This window comes from Myotis daubentonii, chromosome 12 (genome assembly GCF_963259705.1).
Source record: "Myotis daubentonii chromosome 12, mMyoDau2.1, whole genome shotgun sequence".
Taxonomy (NCBI): Eukaryota; Metazoa; Chordata; class Mammalia; order Chiroptera; family Vespertilionidae; genus Myotis; species Myotis daubentonii.
The window spans coordinates 7,466,725-7,486,353 of NC_081851.1; the positions used below are offsets into that span (position 1 = coordinate 7,466,725).

At 45.7% G+C, this 19,629-nt stretch overlaps 1 protein-coding gene across 50 annotated transcripts in view; it reads right to left on the reverse strand.

Moving 5' to 3' along the window:
* Window positions 1-19,629, reverse strand: part of MAP4K4 (mitogen-activated protein kinase kinase kinase kinase 4) — a 198,409-nt gene that overhangs the window by 170,318 nt on the left and 8,462 nt on the right. The window contains exon 1 of one of the 50 annotated variants that reach the window (XM_059658884.1): window positions 14,765-14,880. The exons of the other annotated variants lie outside the window; for them this stretch is intronic. The gene's annotated coding sequence lies outside the window, so the exon portion shown is untranslated. Of the gene's footprint in view, window positions 1-14,764; window positions 14,881-19,629 lie in introns of those variants that run through there. 50 annotated transcript variants of the gene reach the window in all.

Here is a 19,629-nt window from a genome sequence, read left to right on the forward strand (position 1 = left end):
GTGACGGTTAGCATGCTTTAGCAATGAAGCATCTTCTAACTAAGGTATGCCATTGTTTTTAGACAGTGCGCTAGCACGCCTCCCAGACTAGAGTGCAAGTACAGCTTTTCCGAGCCCTGGGAACAATGATACCTGGGACTCGCGTCTGTGGTGCTCTGGAACCGAGCCCACATTACCTCTGAGGGATGAACGCACTGGATGGTTCCAACTATGACACTTTATAAAAGTCAAAACTTTACAAAAAGTGAAAAAATCAGCAGTTGTCAGGGGAGGGAGAAGTATGGAGGGATGAATGGTAGAGCAGGGGGCAGTGAAAATTCTCTGTATGATACCCTAATGGTGGAAACATTTGCCCAAACCCACACAATGCACAACACCAAGAGTGAGCCCTAATGTAAACTATGGACTCTGGGTGACAAGGACGTGTCACCATAGTTTTTCATCAATGGTAACAATGGACCATTCTGGTGGAGGATGTTGATAATAAGGGAGGCTATGTGGGAAGAGGAAGGCGGAAGGTATAGGGGAAATCCCAGTACCTTATTTTAATCTATCTGCAATCCTAAACTGCTCTAAATAAAATAGGATGGACTGATAGATGGATATATGTATACTTATGTGAGAAAGCAAATACAATAAAATGTTATAAAATCCAGGAGGTGGCTGTATATACCTCTAACTTTCCTGTAGGCTTAAAATTTTTATAATGACACTAGAGGCCCAGTGCACAAATTCGTGCACAGGTGGGGTCCAGCCAGCCCGCCCCAATCAGGGTGGGGGCGATTGGGGGCAGGGCCAGCAAGGGGGAGGGGCCATGGGCTGTTGGCCAGCGACCCTGCCCCATGGTCGAAAACTCCCGGTTGAGGGGACAATTTGCATGTTAGCCTTTTATTATATAGGATGATGGGAGGAAAGCTCCCCATGCGATTATAATACAAAGCTATTACCTCAAAGTGTGGTCCCAGCACAGGTGCTTCCACGGCACCCAGGAACCTGTCAGCAACGAGGTTCAGGCCCAGCCCCACTGGACGAGGCTCTAACTGGGGAGAAGCATGAAGGGAGGCCGCATGACCACATGTTAGAAATGTGCCCGCAGTCTGCACTTGTGGATCCAAATCCCAGTGCCAGTCCACCCCAGGGAATCAGGAGCCAGCTGCCCTCTCGGGTACCAGCTCGGAGTTCCTCAGTTACGTCCTGAGGGCAGCACATTGGATCATCTCCCGGCTCTCTGCTCCATAGAGTCCTAAATGTGCCTCTCACTTGGTCTCCACGCTGCTTTTCTGTTTCATAAGTTTTAGTGTAAAAGCTAACAGTCAAATCAATAAACAAGTGTCTCTCTTATTTCTCTTTCATTTCATATATATCTGTATTTACAGAAAAAAATGAGTCTACAACAGCAGTCGCAAACAGGTATCCGCAGACCACCGGCAGTCCATGAGGTCCGAAAGGTTGGTGACCCTGGTCTAGCACACAGGCCATTTATTGTGGAAGGTACTTCTGACAAAGGCAGTTTTTATCTCAGATGGAACGCGCTTTGTCTTGAAGGAGTTCCGCCTGCACACAAGCTCACTCACACGGGCTCGGAATGCGGCGGGCCTTTTGAGATAACACTGTTTGTTGAAGTAATGTTTTTTATTGATGGAAGTAAACCCTTCTCTTTGTGAAAATGGTAGCTACAGGAATAATCTGCCTGTTCTAACTGTTTCTACCGATTACCTCTAGACAACGTTACAGCATGAGAACGCTGGAGAGGGTGGAACTGAATTCCTCCTCCTCCTCCTCCTCCTCCTACAATCATGCAAACAACACCAAGACCACTATGTTCTTTCCTATGTAGTTTAAAGCACCTGTTCTATAATCCTGTCCACTAAGGCCTTTAACTCCAAAATAGGCCTATTTATGTTTTAAGTAAAACCTGAAGCCTTGGTGGCGACATATAAGAGGTCACCCAGACCAATGCACAGTAGAAAACCGAACAAAAGGCTTTCTACTATCGACTACTAAAGGTTCACCATTAACTCCACGATGATTAGCTAATATTCGCTGATTTGTTGTTGTTAATCCTCACTAGAGGATTTTTTTCCATTGATTTTTAAAGAGAGTGGAAAGGAGGGGGAATTGAGCTACATGTGGGAATTGAGCCTGCCCTTGACTGGAATCGAACACAAGTCCCTTCAGTCCGTGGGCCAACGCTTCAACCACTGAGTCAAACCAGTTTGGACATTAGCTAATACTTAACTAAAACTAAACTACTAAAGAGAAATGGCTCAGAAATTAGCTAATTACTGGTATTTCTCTTTGGCAGAACATCCATATCTACCTACCTAATCCACATCAGACCCTACAACTTGTGACAGAAAGTGATGGTTACATCGGGTTTTAAACCCCACACAAATTCAAAAGCAGTTTTTCTCATAATTCCTTGAGTCACCACAAATGTACACAAAGACCCTTTATAGTCCTAAATCCTCACTCAAAAGATAATAAAGCAGTTTCAAAACTCTTAAATTTGCAAATCTTTAACATATAAACCAATCTGATTGGCTTATCTTTATAGTTAAACTGTAAGAAAGAGATGAAATGGCCAAAGGAGTTATCCCAACTCAGAGTCCAAGTTAATCCCAACAGCTACACCCAAAAGTGAGAAGTTATGAAGCTAAAACATGACAGGCCAACTTTCAACAGACTCATGAAGACACTCAGCTTTCAGCCAGACTTCTACCAACAGAGCAGGAGAAACAGGCTCTCAGCTGGAAGAAAGGAAATCCACACATGAACCAGCAAGTCTTGCAGAATGCTGAATGCCACGCGTGAACCAGGGCACAGGTGTCCTCCCCGCACCAGAGCTTTCCTTTCACGCCCTCGGTGCTGAGATGCTGGTCTGGCACAGGAGCACTGGGCGGAGAGCGTCTCTTTTCACGTGACCGTGCAGACGTGAAGCTCAAGTGGTGCTGAGCAGCGTCCCGTCATCACTGCCCAGCGGCACACCCGCAGCTGGTGCGGCTGCAGAGGCACGGGTGCAGGGAGCTGGTGCCCCACGTGAGTCTCAGGTGAGATGAGCAGGGAGGGAGGGATGAGCGGGGTGCTTATCTTACCCTTACCTTTTGTGTCTAGACCAGGGGTCGGCAAACTGCGGCTCGCAAGCCACATGCGGCTCTTTGGCCCCTTGAGTGTGGCTCTTCTACAAAATACCGACTTCTGCGCATGGGCCACGAAGTTTCAATCACACTGTACGTGCGTGCCTGCACGTGGTATTTTGTGGAAGAGCCACACTCAAGGGGCCAAAGAGCCGCATGTGGCTCGCGAGCCGCAGTTTGCTGACCACTGGTCTAGACTAAACTCAACAGGCAAAAGGAAATGGATTCAAAAAGTAAAACATTTTCAACCAGCCGGCATGGCTCAGTGGTTGAGCATCAGCCTAGGAACCAGGAGGTCCTGGTTCGATTCCCAGTCAGGGCACATGCCTGGGTTGTGGGCTCGATCCCCAGTGTGGGGCGTGCAGGAGACAGCTGATCAATGGTTCTCTCTCATCATTGATGTTTCTAGCTCTCTCTCCCTCTCCCTTCCTCTCCAAAATCAATAAAAATAAATTTTTTTAAAAAGTAAAACATTTTCTTTGCTTGTCTTTCCAGTCTGGAAAACTAAACCACAAATGCAGGCCTGTGTACCCATCCTCACCAGCTTTAACACATGGCAGTCCTGTCCTCTCTGCTTCTACCTCCCTCCCTCCTTGCACCGGGCTCCTCTGAAGTAAATTCTAGACTCACATCATTTCATGTGCAAATACTTCACTATTTATAAGAAGCAAACGTTTTTGAAACTAGAATTTCCCAAAACTGGCTGTGAGGAGTCACTTGTAGAGCTTTAATAGAGTATATACCAACTGAATTGACAATAAATAAATAAAATAAAATATTTTGCCATTCGCAACTACTTATTTGTATGGATTGAAATTTTCTCAATATTTGCAGTCAAAATAAAATTTAGGATAAAACCGGATTCTGAGGTTACAAAGACACAAATGAACACCCAGAACCTGATTTCAAGTATGTGTTTGTGAAAACTGACTCACTGTTTTAATTCATTTTATGATAAGGAATGTTTTGTGTTTTTCCTAATATAAATGTATTTTAATTAAAAAAAAATACCAATTTTTGGTCTGGGTAGGGTGCTGGGTCAGGTTGTTTTGTAGTCTCTCAGGATAAACCTCCCCAAGTTGGGAGAGAACTAGTCCTTAAATTCTAGACCCAAAGCCGACTTTTGTTTCATTTGCTCCAAAAAGAGAATCTTCTGAAGAATATGGGAAATGTGATAAAAATAGCAAACCAGAAACCAACTTAGACCTAACACTGTGAGTGGAACCCGGGCCCTACAACTTCAGTCACCTTCGAATGAATCTTGTACGAGACATCTCCAAAGGGCGCCTGTGGAAGCACTCAGAATGTGAGAGATAAACAGGCCCAGGAGAACTGGTCCCATCACCGCAGCAGGGAAGGGATCCGTCCAGACCCCGCAGCTGTCACTCATGGCTCTGCCTGCTTTCCTCCCAGAATCCAGCTCGCAGGGAGGGTAACTGCACTCTGGTTGGCCAGCACACTGGCTGAGTCCGTTCCTTCCCCCGCCCCCCATACACCCCCATTTTAAACAGGCCATAATATATACATTCACTCTCTGAAACACGTCTGTGTGGGACATGGAGTAAGAGTACCACAATCCGTTTCTTATTTTGACTTTTGTTGTCTCACTAGGTCACCAAATGGAGTGGGAGGGAGGTTGCACTTTGCTGCACTGCCTGCAGCCCAGCTAGAGGGACAGAGAGCACTGGTGGTGGCTCAGGGAGGGCAGGCCGCAGCGCCCACCAGTGCCGCCCAGAACCTAAGGGGCCGGCCGCACCATCTCCAACAGCCTTCGCCACATGAGTCCTGTAGTTCTCAGAGACCACCACCCCAACTGAAAGCTATAACCCCTCACAAAATCATCCACTTTGAACGGATGACACACAGTCTATTTACACCACACAGGTAAGACAGAATCCTCCCCCAAATAAGCCACCCCCACAGCTGCGCTCCAATGACATGTCTCAATCAGTGGCTACCCACCACCACTTCCTGCCCACCGCTTTGCTCAACCTAGAGGACTCAGTGTGAAGTTACTTGAGCCTCAGCTGGAATGACTGGAGACTGAATCCCAGGCCCTCTCAGACCTGAATCAGAGTCTGATCTTGAACAAGCCCCGAGCCAACACAAGCACATACTCAGGCTGAGAACCACCAAACTGGCCTGAAAAGGGGGAAGGAAAGCTTAAGGCTGGCAGCTTCTGTCCTTTTCTCTCAACCCACCAGCCCCTCTTCCCATTGTCATCCAGGGCCCATCCATCGCCCAAGCCCTCCCACCTTCTCTAGGCCTAGTCAGTCTTGCCTATCAGCTCAGCCTGTCCATACCCTGGAAGCATTCTGGCAAATGGTTAAGTACTAAAGTGAAAAGTCAAGACTGAAAGGCCTTAAAATCTGGTGTCTTCCCCCTACCCCTGCCATGAATTCGTGCACCGGTGGTGGTCCCTCAACCTGGCCTGTGGCTCTCCAACATCCCCCAAGGGGTCCCAGATTGCGAGAGGGTCCACCGGTGCAGGATCGGGACGGGGAGGGACCGCAGGAGGGCTCCAGGGCGTGTCCGACCTGTCCCATCCAGTCCCCATCGGCCGGACCCCAGCAGCAAGGTAACCTACCGGTTGGAGCACCTGCCCCCTGGTGGTCACTGCATGTCATAGCTACCAGTCGAACGGTCGCTTAGGCTTTTATATATACTAGAGGCCCAGGGCACGGATTCATGCACCGGTGGGGTAACTCAACCTGGCCTGTGCCCTCTTGCAATCCGGGACCCCTCAGGGAATGCTGGACTGCCGGTTTCAGCCTGATCCCTGCAGGCCAGGCCAAGGGACCCCACCAGGCCTCTAGTATGCATATAAGATCTTTGGTTAATCTCTTCCCGCCTTCCCCCCTCTCCCCTTCCCTCTGAGATTCATCAGTCTGTTCCATGTTTCCATGCCTGTGCGTTGTCTGTCTGTTCCCTGGTGGTCAGTGCATGTCATAGCTACTGGTCGAACAGTCACTTAGGCTTTTATATAGGTAGGTAGGTAAGTAGATGATAGATAGGCAGATAGATAGATAGGAAAGATAAGAGGATCTCATGGAGTCAGTACAAGATAGCTATTTTTTTTTTAACACATTGCCAAGGTGTCCCTTTCTCTTTACTAATTCAAATAAAGCATGTTGGTTCCAAAGCTCCCACACACCCAGCCAGCCTGCATTTTCTCTTCTGTCTTCAACTCTCCACCTCCATCCACTTATACATCACAAACAAGGGCTGATGAGTGCTCAATGGGCTGAGCACATCTTGACTCTCTTCTAAACCCACCAAAACCACCGTGAAATACCCTCAACTCAAACCAATGTCTGGTGCACTGCAGATAGCATACACCAGACCCCCGTGTGCCACCCACTGAACCTGAAATCACCCAGTAATGGAGCCCATGCCAACTTTCCCATTAATAAGAGGCCATGAATTTGTAAAATAGCTCATTAATTCAAGAGTCTGTTCTTTCCTACACATAAAGAAACTAAGAGTTTTCATATGAGAGCCTTAACGTCAAGTACTGACACCTCCAATCCCAGCACTGGCTTTAGTCTTCCTAAGAACTGAAATGCATCTTCAGACTTCATCTTCCAACACATACACAACAGATACAATCTGGTTAGTTTACCAGTAGACAGATTTCACTTCCCCCTCATAATCGACATTTCTGGGAAGGAAATAAACTTCACTTACTGTCCTCGACAACCAATGAGAAGCCTGCAAACGGAGAACGGGTGTGCAGGACTTCCTGGGCCAGGCCCCACACGCACTTCCTGTGGGGCTAAGAGCAGCAGGTCTGAGTTGCCATGCATGAGCTGAGGCAGTGAGCACCTAAAACCAAAGCAACTTCAGGCTTACTCATCACTGTGCCACTTCCACCCTACCCAGTAAGTGGATGGAAGAGCCTAACTCCTAGCTGCAAAACAGACATGTGGTAACACTGTAATTAATGATTAGACTTTTTTATAAGATGAAAATATTAAAAAGATCAGCATTACAGCTCCATCTCAATCCACCAAAATGGAATTTTCCACAATATCCAAAACCTTTTTAATATTCCTTAATGAAGAACGAAAGGAAGAGAAAACTAAGATAAGGCAAGGAAGGCAGCAGGTGCTTTAAAGCCTGCCGCCCTCCCCTGTGCAGCGTCCGTGAGCGAGGTGACCGCAGTGGCCGGGGCCCCGGAGAGACCAGCAGAATTACCTGCAGAGCCGGGCCCTCGCCCACACTGCCGACCCGCAGAGTCATGAGCAATGAAATGATGGCTGTTTTAAGCCAGGAAGCTTTGGGGGTGCCTGCTACACAGCAAAGGCCAAATGAAAGAGGCACTTATCACCTCCTGATCTATTTCTTTCCTGTGTTCTTAAGCCCCATGAAAACAAGGACTGTCTTTTTTGCCGATTCTGTATCTTGAACATCTAGAATAGTCTATGGTATTTCTGCATTGAATAAACATGCTATATATCTGAAGAGAAGACCATATGTACTTCTTAGTTTTTAAAAGTGAAATTCTTAATTTATGAGTGAATAAACATTAGCACTTTAGAGCACAAAGTTCTCTTCTGTGTCTTCACGGCTCTGCTAGGGACTGAAGTGTGCTGAACCTCCCTGCTTTATGGGGCAAAGGCCTGACCTCCCCATAGCTCAGAATGAGACTATGCGGAGAGAGGACCTTTAGAGGTATCGGGTCAAAGTGAGGTTGTAAGGGTTGGCCGGGCACAGAGACACCGGAGTGCCCCAAGGAAGGCCACGTGAGGGCACAGAGGCACGGCCGTCTGCAAGCCACAGAGAGGCCTCAGGAGAAACCAAATCCACCGACACACCTTGGACTGCGAGCTGCCAGAACTGCAAGAAAACTAATTCTGCTGTTTAAGCGTCCGTCTGTGGCATTTTGTATGGCAGCTCAAGCCAACTAAGGCGGGTAAGTTCACACACGTTTGTTCTTGTGGCCTCATACTGTTACCACATACTCTAAAAAATGAAAAATTATTGAAAGATTCATGGGAGAAATGTTGGGTGGTAGGTAATTTTTTGAATCGATTTTTTTTTTTTCAATCTTCACTGGAGGATTTTTTCCCCATTGCTTTTTACGGAGTGGAAAGGAGGGAGGGATGGGGGCGGGGGGGAGGGGGCGCATTAGAGAGACTTCGATGTGAGAAAGACACATCGATTGGTTGCTTCCCACACAACCCCGACTGACCGGGACTGGGATCTAACCCACAACCCAGGGACATGCCTGACAGGGAACTGAAGCCAAGCCCTTTAGCATGGGCTGACGCTCTAAAGGCTGAATTGATTTTAACTCGTAAGTGGGTTTTAATCCCATTTCTGTGACTGATGAGCTCTGTGATTTCACGGGGGTCTGTCACCTCTTCAGAACAAACCTTAGGTCCATTCTTTCACCAAAGTTTCAACCAGATAGTCTTCAAACCCCCACGCAGCCCTAACAATCAAGTGAGCAAACATGGAAATAATTACCAGAATGTGCAAATGAATTCTGCAAGTGATTTAAAAAGGAGTTTCATTTCCACTTTTACTCAGGGTTAGCTGATAACACTGTTGAACATCATAGGAAGGATGTTTTCCCATAGTTTGTTGGTGAAAGGAAGCACAGAAATTCTATGTTGAGCAATCAGATAGTTGTAGAATATATTTCTTATATTCTTTTTATATATTTATATCAATTTATATATTTATATTTAAGAGAGGAAGAGAGAGGGAGAGAAACATCAGTGATGAGAGAGAATCATTGATTGGCTGCCTTCTGCATACCCCCCACTGGGGATCGAGCCCGCAACCTAGGCATGTGCCCTTGACCAGAATCGAACCCAGGACCCTTCAGTCGCAGGCCAACGCTCTATCCACTGAGCCAAACCTGCTAGGGCTATATTTCTTATATTCTTTTGAGAAAAGAGAATTTCTCTTGCTGTTTTCTTCAAAGAGCTTCTTTTGTAAGACAACATATCTCTTAAGTAGAAATATGTAGCACGGTGAGAACATAATCCTCTCGAAGTTCATTTCTCAAAGGTTTCTTCACAAGCAGAGGAAATGCACTTTAGCAAAACCTTCCTGCCCTGTAATTAGTCCCCATAGGTTTGCTAGGATGAAATCTGTGTTCTGGGTAGTTCCTCTTTTGCTAGCACTTATAAACAATCTGTTGGAAATGAAAGCTATGTTTTCGGAGTGTAAAAATAATAAATGTTAAACCTGCAAGACTTGATAGTTTAATGATTACGTACCACCATCCCATTTCCAAAGCGCCTTAAAGTCACCATTGTTTTTGGTTTGTTTGCTTTTTTAATATATTTGTATTGATTTCAGAGAGAGGAAGGGAGAGGGAGAGAAACATCAATGATGAGAGAGAATCATTGATTGGCTGGCTCTTGCACGCCACACCTCCCCCCCTGTCCCGTCCCCCCCGCCCCCGCCCCCAACTGGGGATCGAGCCTGCAACCCGAGCATGTGCTCTAACCAGGAATCGAACTGGTGACCTCTTGGTTCAGGGATTGAACGTCAACCCCTGAGCCACAACAGCTGGGCACCACTGTTTCCTGAAGCTGCACTCTGGGTTGGATTGGGGATTTATCTGTACTGTAAGAGTGAGGTTCTCCAAAGGTATCAAACAACCTGCTCTTGTCAGCGGCCAGCTGAGCTTCCAGACAAACTGAAACGGAAAGCTCCTGCAGTGCTTGCTATTTTGGGTGGGACAGGGTGATGAGAGAATAGAAACTTTTTCATTGATAATTGTCAAACTGGAATATTGGGTTAGCAAAACACATTTTTCCTTAGATGAAATATTTTAAGCATAATGAAGATTTTGGTTTAATCAAAATTTTTATGAATAAACCCTTGAAGTCCAAGGCAAACTAATTCTCAGTGTGGTTCAGGGCCAGCATTTACTCTTATCTCACTACACTATTCTGATAATGACAGGTTTGTTATCTAGGTATGTAATTTGTACATATTCTGGAAGACTTTACAGTGAAATTCTTATAAGAAATATAAAACTAAGCCAGGTAGAGTTATTTTGGATCTAGATATCTTGGCTTCCAAATGGCACTATTTCCTTAGATCTTTTATTTTTTCCTCTTCTGTGCTATACAGTACTGAATTTATAGGGACACTAAGATCCTGAAAGAATCAGTGACATTATCAAATTATTCCTTCATGCATTTGATGATGAAAGAGGATTCAAAAATATCTCTAAATGCTCCCTAACAAACGTGTTCGGGGGCGGGAGGGGGGGGGGTGGTCTCTATGTGATAGGAACATACGTATGAATAGACATGAGCCGCAAAATAGTAAAGCTTTTAATTGAGAGAAAAAGTCCCAATTCACAAAATTTTTGCCAGTTATAAGAAAAAGTTTCTTGAAAGTATGTGCTAGAGTCAGTCATTAATAAAAAGATGAGGAAAAAAAATAGGTTCTTTTGAAAAACAAAGCTAGAGGACTCACACTTTCCAATTTTAAAACCTACTACAAAGTTATAGTAATCAAGACTGTGGTACTGGCACAGAATAAACAGAGATCAATGGCACAGAATGAAGAATCCAGAAATTTAAAAAAGAATAAAAAAAGTTTAGAAACCCTCACATTTAAGGTCAAGTGGTTTCCGATAATTGTACCAAAAAATTGAATGGGAAAAGAATAATCCTGTCAACAAATGGTGCTGGGACAACTAGATATCCATGCAAATGAGCCACATCACAAACAAAAAATCAAAATAAATCAGAAAACTAAATATAAGAGCTAAAAGTATAAAACATAGAAGAAAACATAGGAATAATTTTCATGACCTTGGCTTAGGCAGTGGTTTCCTAGATATGACGCCAAGAGCACAAGCAACAAAAGAAATGGATGAAGTTTAAGTTTCTGTGCTTCACAGTACATCATCAAAAAAGTAAAAAGTCAACCCAATGAATGGGAGAGAAACATTTTCAAGACATGCATCTGGTAAAGGACTTGTGTCTAGAACACCTAAAGAAATCTTACAACTCGATTTTTTTTAAAATAACACAATTTAAAAATGGGCAAAGGATCTGAATAACCGTTTCTCCAAAGAAGATATTCACATGGCCATCAAGCATGTGTAAAAATGCCCAACATCATTAGTCATCAGAGAAATGTACAACAAAAACACTAAAATAAGATTCCACTAGAATGGCTACAATAAAAAGACAGAGGATTATAAGTGTTGGCAAGGAGCGGAGAAACTAAAACCTTTCACACTGCTGCTGAGAATGTAAAATGGTCTAATTGCTTTGGAAAACAGTCTAGCAGTTCCTCAAAAGGTTAGACATACACTTACCACACAAGTGCACTCCTAGATACATATCCAGGAGAACTGAAAATATAGTCTACACAAAAACCTGTACATACATGTTCATAGCAACATTACTCCCAAAAGCCCAAAAGCAGAAAGACCCACATGCCCATCAACTGATTAAGAGATAAAATGTGACATACCTATACATTGGAAAATTGTTCTGCAATAAAAAGAAATGAAGTACCAATACAAACTTGATTCCATTTATATGAAACTAGAGGCCCAATGCACGAAATTCGTGCAAGAGTAGCCTTCCTTCCCCCAGCTGCTGGCACCGGCTTCCCTCTGGCGCCCAGGACCGGGGCTTCCCTCCAGCCACTAGCAGTCACCCAGGACCCAGGCTTCCCTTGCAGCCCCGGCTTCATCCGGAAGGTCACCCAGAAGGACATCTGGTCTAATTAGCATATTACGCTTTTATTAGTATAGATGTCCAGAATAGGTAAATCTATAGAGACAGGAAGTCAATTAGTTGTAGCCTAGGACTGAAGAAAGGAAAGGGGAGAGGTAGTAATAGGATGACTGGGGTATGGGGTTTCTTTTTAGAACTCAAGGCCCGGTGCACAAAACTTGTGCACCGGGGGAGGGGGGGGGTTTCCCCTCAGGGGATGTCCGACTACTGGTTTAGGCCCGGGATCGGGCCTAAACCAGCAGTCAGACATCCCTCTTGCAATCCAGGACCGCTGGCTCCTAACCCCTCGCCTGCCTGCCTGACTGATTGCCCCTAACCACTCTGCCTGCCTGCCTGCCTGCCTGATCACCCCTAACTGCCTCTGCCTACCTGATGCCCCTAACTGCTCCCCTGCCAGCATGATTGCCCTAACTGCACCCCTGCTGGCCTGATTGCCCCTAACCGCCTCTGCCTGCTTGATCTCACCCCTAACTGCTTGCTCCCCCGCCTGCCTGATCGCACCCCTCACTGCTTGCTCCCCCACACCAGCCTGATCGTGCCCCTCACTGCTTGCTCCCCCACACTGGACTGATCTTGCCCCTAACTGCTTGCTACTCCACACCGGCCTGATCATGCCCCTAACTGCTTGCTCCCGCGCACCAGCCTGATCTCACTCCTAATTGTTTGCTCTCCTACCGGCCTGATCGCCCCTAACTGCTTGCTCCCCGGTGCCAGCCTTCTCTCGCCCCTAACTGCTTGCTCCCCCACCGGCCTGATTGCCCCTAACTGCTTGCTCCCCCGTGCCAGCCTTCTCTCGCCCCTAACTGCTTGCTCCCCCACCGGCCTGATTGCCCCTAACTGCTTGCTCCCCGGTGCCAGCCTTCTCTCGCCCCTAACTGCTTGCTCCCCGGTGCCAGCCTTCTCTCGCCCCTAACTGCTTGCTCCCCTGCCGGCCTGATTGCCCCTAACTGCCTCTGCCTCAGCCCACACCACCGTGGCTTTGTCCAGAAGGACGTCGGACGTCCAGAAGACATCTGATCTATCCGGTCTAATTACCATATTACCCTTTTATTAGTATAGATGATAAGTGTGTTCTTAACTACAGCTATGACAGCACACTCTGTGAATATACTAAAAGCCATTGGATTATAACTTAAAACGGGTAAATAATGGGATAGCTGAATCACATTACAATAAACTCTTTTTAAAATTTTTTAATTTATTGATTTTAGAAAGAGGAAATAAGGGGGGGGGGAAGGAGGGAGGGAGAGAGAGAACAAGAGAGAGAGGGAGAGGGAAACAGACATCAACTTTGTTGTTCCGTTTATTCGTGTATTCTTTGGTTGTTTTATATGTGCCCTGACCAGGATCAAACCTGAAACCTTGGTGTATTGGGACAATGCTCTAACCAATTGAGCACTGGCCGAAATAAGCCATTTTTTAGTGAAGGTTAATCGCCTCCTACTCCCGACTAGTCCCATCAAAAAAGGGGGAGGGGCCCCAGCCAGTGTGGCTCAATTGGTTGTGCATCCTCCTGTGCACCAAAGGGTCGCAGGTTTGATTCCCAGTCAAGGGCGTGTACAGAACCTGGCTTGCAGGTTCGATCCCCCGTCCTGCCAGCTGGAGGTAACCAATCAATGTTTCTCACATTGATGTTCCTCTTTCTCTCTCCCCACCACTTCCACTCTCTCTAAAAACCAATGAAAAAGATATATCCTCTAGTGAGGATTAAAAAAAACAAAAAACACACACACACAATGTCTGAGATGAAAAATACACTACTTGGGATTAATGGCAGAGTCAACACTGAAGAAAAAAAGATACATTGACATGAGGCATAACAAAAGAAACTAGCCCAAAAAAGCCCAAAGTGGGGGTAAGGGAGAGCCATGAAACAACTTTAGGTGGCCTAATGAACATGTGATGGGCGTACCCAAACGTAAAAACAGGGGAGATGAGAAAAATCTGAAGAAATAGTGACTACAATTTTTCCAAATTGGAAACTTCTAACTAAACCCACAGATCCAAAAAGCTCACAAACCCCAAGCACAGGAAGCATGAAGAGAAATAAGCCCAGACGCATCACAATCAATTGCTCAGAACCAAGGATAAAGGGAAAATCTTAAAAGTGGTCAGAAAAAATATCACAAATGTATACAAAGAAACTAAATGAATAGCAGATTTCTCAGTAGGAATAATGCAAGTGACAAGCTAGCGGGAAAACACTGAAAGAAAAAACAACCTACCTGTTAAAACTAAAGCAGCAATAAAAAGTTTTCAGACCTACGGAGACAGGCCAGCAATCCAGGACAAGCAGAAGGAAACAGATGGTGCAACAGCAGTTTGCAGCCACCTAGAAAATCAGGATGCCAAGCAGCTGCAGCCACAGAACAAACCCCACCTTCCCTGAGCTGGGACACAGAAGAGTAAATGCTCTGCACTCCTCCACCAGAGGGTACCTTAAATCACCCGCTCAGCTCAGGGAGACAGACAGCAAAAATCCAATCAGTGCCATTTGCCAACCACACCCAAGGACAGGTGGAGTTAAGAGAATCCATCTCATTGTGGCACATCAGCATAAAGCTGATTAATATTGCACTGAAATCTTCCTTTACAACCGCTCCTCAACTCCCAGCCTTTAGAATCCCTCAAAACAAAGGTCCCAGCGCACACTGTCCCTCCCAGGAGCACTCGTGCCTCCCCCAGCCTGTCCTTCTCCCACAGGCAAGCATCTCTAAGGGACTCACTAGGCTTGCAACCCAGACAACAATGGGCAATGGCAGTTCATCCCAGGCAAACCCCCTGAGCTTGTCCCCAAGGCTCCTTTCCTCAGACTTCCTAGTGAGCCAAAGCAGACCAGCAGCGGCTCATTTCCCCAGCTCTTCCTTGTTTCATTAATAAACATCCTCTAAAGTTCACCTGGACCTGTGTTGTGAAATTCTTCCTGCATGAAGTCAAGAACCCACACACCACCAGCTGGCTCTAGGCAGACGCACTCAGAGCCAGGTCCCCTTTCCAGTAACAAGACAAAAGCTGAAAAAAATTTATCCCCAGCAGTCCTGTGTTACAAAAAATGATAAAGTCCTTCAGGCAGAAGAAAAATGATACCAGATAAAATGTGGATCTATACAAGAAATAAAGAGCACCAGAAACACAAACCACATGGTACTTACATTAGGGTTTGTCCCTTACTATGTATATCTTTTTAAAAGATAGTTAACTGTTTAAACAAAAATAACACCAGTATATTTTGAGATTTATGATATATAAAAGTAAAAGGTATAACAAAAACACTATAAGGCAAGGTAGGGAGAAATGAAAGTGATACTATTATAATGTTCTTATATTGTACATGAAATATATATCATTTGAAGGTAAACTGTGACAAGTTAAAAGTATATACTGTAAACCCTAAAGCAACCTACAAAAGAGCTAATAAGCCAGAAAATGGAATCATAAAACCACTCAATTAATCCAAAAGAAAGCAGATAAAAGGGGGAAAGACAAACCACAAATGAGAAGAAACTCCACAGCAGAAAGAGCCAGAAAGAAATGAAACAAAACACAGTTCAAGAAAACCCTCCAGGCCCTGGCCGGGAGTCTCGGCTGGTTGGAGCACACAGCAAAAAGGTTCTAGATTGCAGGTTCCAGCTCCAGTTGTATGGGAAGCAACTCATTGATGTTTCTTCGCTCTCTCTCTCTTTCATTCTTCTCTCTCATGAGTAAACATCCCCGAGTGAGGGGTTTTTAAAATCCTCTATTTAGTATTTTAAGTCACTTTTTTCATATAATAAGTGAAAAGGAGAACATACATTTTCAACTAATTGAGTAGCAAATTAATTCAATCTTGGTGCTGACTGACAGAGGCCTTATTTAAACAAAATAAGACAAAAACAATTCACACTTTGATAGCTAGCAAAGGCCATCTTGTCAGCATTATTAGAGAAAGGTTAGAAATATTTCACGTGATATTAAATTTTTTCCAAAAAGCCAACAAAACCCTTTCACTCAAGTAAGCTTAGAAAAATAAAATTACCTTTTGCCTATATTATAAAAAATAAATTTAGCGCCTAAAAAGAAATACAAAACTCCGCTTTTTAAATCGTTTCCGTGTGTATCTGAACTCCAGAAACTTATTAAAAACTGTCTGAGTATCCCCAACAGCACGGTTGCCATTTGACAGAAGTGCCTTCGAGCCCAAGGTCCAGGTGAGCAGCAGCTCAGCCAGGCAGCCTCCACTGTGCTCACTGAGGGGAGGGCCCAATATTCCAGGGACCAGTCCACATGCTGCTGAAGCCGCTCCTCCACATGCTTCTCTGGGGACGCTGCGGGTACTGAGTGGATGAACGGTCAGCTACTCGCTGATGCAGGATGAACACCACAGCCGCACACACTGGAGGGAAGGCCTCCCAAGGAGGGCTTCTGGCAAACTGAAAGGGCCACCATTACCATAAGCCAGGACACACCCTCCGATCTTTATTCCAAGTCTCTCAACCAAGAGGATGAGTCATCGGCTCAAGGCTTGTTTCAACTACAGGCTGACTGTCCTTGCTCCTTGCCCATCTGAGTGGCATCCACAGAACCTGAATTTAAATCACAAAGCTTCACCGTGCACACCTCACCTGCCTTATCAGATCCGACTTTGTGGCACACCCACCACCCAGCTCTTCTCCACCTACAGTATCATCCTCTTCAAATTGCTTGCTCCCTGCTCCACCAGGGCACGAGATGACTGCCCTTCCTCTTCGTCACCAGTGAGCAGGCCTGGCCTGGTGCCTTGCACAGGCCATGTACCAGTAAGTACCGGAGGAATGATTGACGGGAATCTTGTCTGGCAGAGCCGGCTCAAAATATCCAGACAGAGACTCACTCCCCAAATCACTAAAGAGTAAAAAGCTGAACATCCACAAGTTTTTTCTGGAAACTAAGGGAACAACAAGAATGGATACAAGAGCATACAGGGTGGGCAAAAGCAGGTTTAGAGCTGTGAATACACGAAACAGTTTATTCTTGTATTATTACGTATTAATTATCGTATTATTTTCCTTACAAACAACTGAAACTTACTCTTGCCCCACCCTGTGTAGACGACATACAGAGAGCAAACAGACACGCACTGGTGTGCCCACTTCCAACAAAAGGCCTGGAGTGAAGGCACCCCCTCGCAGGTGAATGAAGACTCTTGGTGGCCTGTGTGTCACGTTAATGCACATCCTCAACCTCACAAGACTCGGTGTCCAACGTGGGACCCCAATAAACTGTATGCCCCTTGGATACACTGCCCTAACTCAGGTCACAGCAGTCTTGACTTGAGATCTCAAACTGAACGGTCATAAAACTGCACAGCAAGGACATGAAGAGGGTCCCAGAGCACTGGCGGGCCAAGGGTTCTGGCCGCCAGCAGTGTTGTGTTATCATCAGAGCAGGTAGGAACGAAAGCTCCAAGTACAAGGATTTTCCAAAGGGCACTATTAGTAAATTTAATTAAATTTTGCCTGAATGCAGTTAAGTCCCTCATAAAAGACATCATAAAAGTACTTTAGAATAAACGATTTTAAAAATACTCTAAAGGTACACTGGAAGCGAATCAAATAAGTAATTGTATTCCCCCATATGTAATATAAGATATCATTTCTTTAACTTGGTATCCATCCTTCTGACCAAAGAGAATAGAATTTTTGTTTTTCTTCTAAATCCTGGTGAGGCCCAGTGTCTGCCTACGATGAAGGGAACCGTCTTCAGCACCACATGGCAAATGGTGGCTATTACACGTGAAATCCCCCAAAAACCCGCAAGAAGGAAAACTGTTTCAGCCTAGTTCCTGATACCTGACCTCACACACCTCACTGATCATAAACGGTGTGTCTTCACAGGATCAGAAACTGGATTCACGGTCAAAGAAACGACTGAAACTCCCAGTGATGCCAGCAGGGAAGGACAGACAGGCAGCGCAGGCAGGCAGGGCCACCGCGCCCGCGGCATCTGCTCTGCTGATGAGAATGGGAAGCCCCGCAGATACAGCCCCACTCTCTCTCCCTTCACCAAGCAGCTCCTCCGAGCAGGTCGGGATGCCAGGCCAGAGTGGAACGGCCAGACCAGATACAGCCGCCACCGGCTTCCCTGGGGAAACAGCCAGCTGCAGCGCCATACCTACACTCTGGAAACTCTCCAGCAATAAAAGGGGAAGAAGCTGCCACACTTAGTAGTGCAGTGGACCTCAAGAATATGATGCACAGTGAAAGAAAACAGACACCAGAGGACACATACGGCATGACTCCAATGATATGAAATGTTCAAAAAGGCCAATTTGTAGGGACAGGGTTAGTGGTTGTCTAGAGCTCTGGACTGGAACAGGGATAAACTGTAAATGAATATGAGGACCTTGATAAGGGGACAAGAGCGTTCTAACACTGATTTGGGGTGATGACTGTGCCACCCAGTAAATTTACTAAAAATCACTGAAATGTAAGCTTGCAATGAGTGAATTTCATGATACATCAACTATACCTCCAAGAAAGCTGTTTAAAACAACAAAAGCAAACCTGCTGAAGGAACTTCTAAACCTCTCAAAGGCTTATTCAGGTAGCAGCAAGCCCGGTAGGGCACTGCTCTGCATCCTGCCCGCTCCCATCTTCATCCTCACCGCCCTGGGCCTGCACCTCCCAAACTGAGGGTCAGCGCAGAGGTCAAGCACTAAGGCACTGCTTTACTTCTGGCTTTGTTTTCTGTTGTTGCTATGGTTGTTTCGTTAGTTTTTGTTCTGGATGAAAAATAGCAAACACCTGAGCAAAATCAAAGAAGTTTAAAGTCAAAGATAAGATTTCTAGTAAACCTCTAGGTTGGTGAACTGATCACAGGATTCAGTGGGGTTAATTCCAAAAAAAAAAAAAAAAAAAAATGATTATAAGATAAAAAGAAGAATCTATATATATATATATATATATATATATATATATATATATAGTGATCGTTCGACCGTTGGACTGTTCAACTGGTAGCTATGACATGCACTGACCACCAGGGAGCAGACACCCAACACACAGGCATGGAAACATGGAACAGACTGATGAATCTCAGAAGGAAGGGGGGAGGGGTGACACGGGAAGAGATTAACCAAAGATCTTATATGCATACTAGAGGCCCAGTGCACAGGTGGGGTCCCTCAGCCTGGCCTGCAGGGACCGGGCCGAAACCGGCAGTCTGACATCCCCCGAGGGGTCCTGGATTGGGAGAGGGCGCAGGCCAGGCCAAAGGACCCCACCAGTGCACGAATCCATGCACTGGGCCTCTAGTAAAGAAATAAAGGGGAAGAAGTGACAGCAGAGGTCATTTCTAACATGTTTTGACAATTTAAAAAATGGATGGAGTGGTAATCCATTCAGTAAAGAAGAAACCTTACAACCTAAGTGGCTGCTGAGGAGGATACCAAATGGAAGGCAACTTGCCCCACAGAACCCTGGGAAGATAGTCATGTGGAAGCACTAATCCCGGTGCAGTCCTCAGGACTGGTGCTCAGGGAGCAGGGCCCAGGTTCCATCCACCTAATGCAGGCTGCTCTCCTGGAGCCCAAGGTTAGTCCCTGCAGAAAGGAGGGAAACATGCTCTGTGAGAGGACACACGGCAAAGTCACGGACACAGAGCTGAGAAGTCAACATGCAGACCACATGCGCTCAGCTTCTTTCTCTGCCCTGAACCCCGGAACTACAATAAACAGATGGAGAGACCCTGAACAGGAAAAGCCTCTGAGTATTCCTCTTAGAGAAACTGACCCCCAAAAAAAGGCC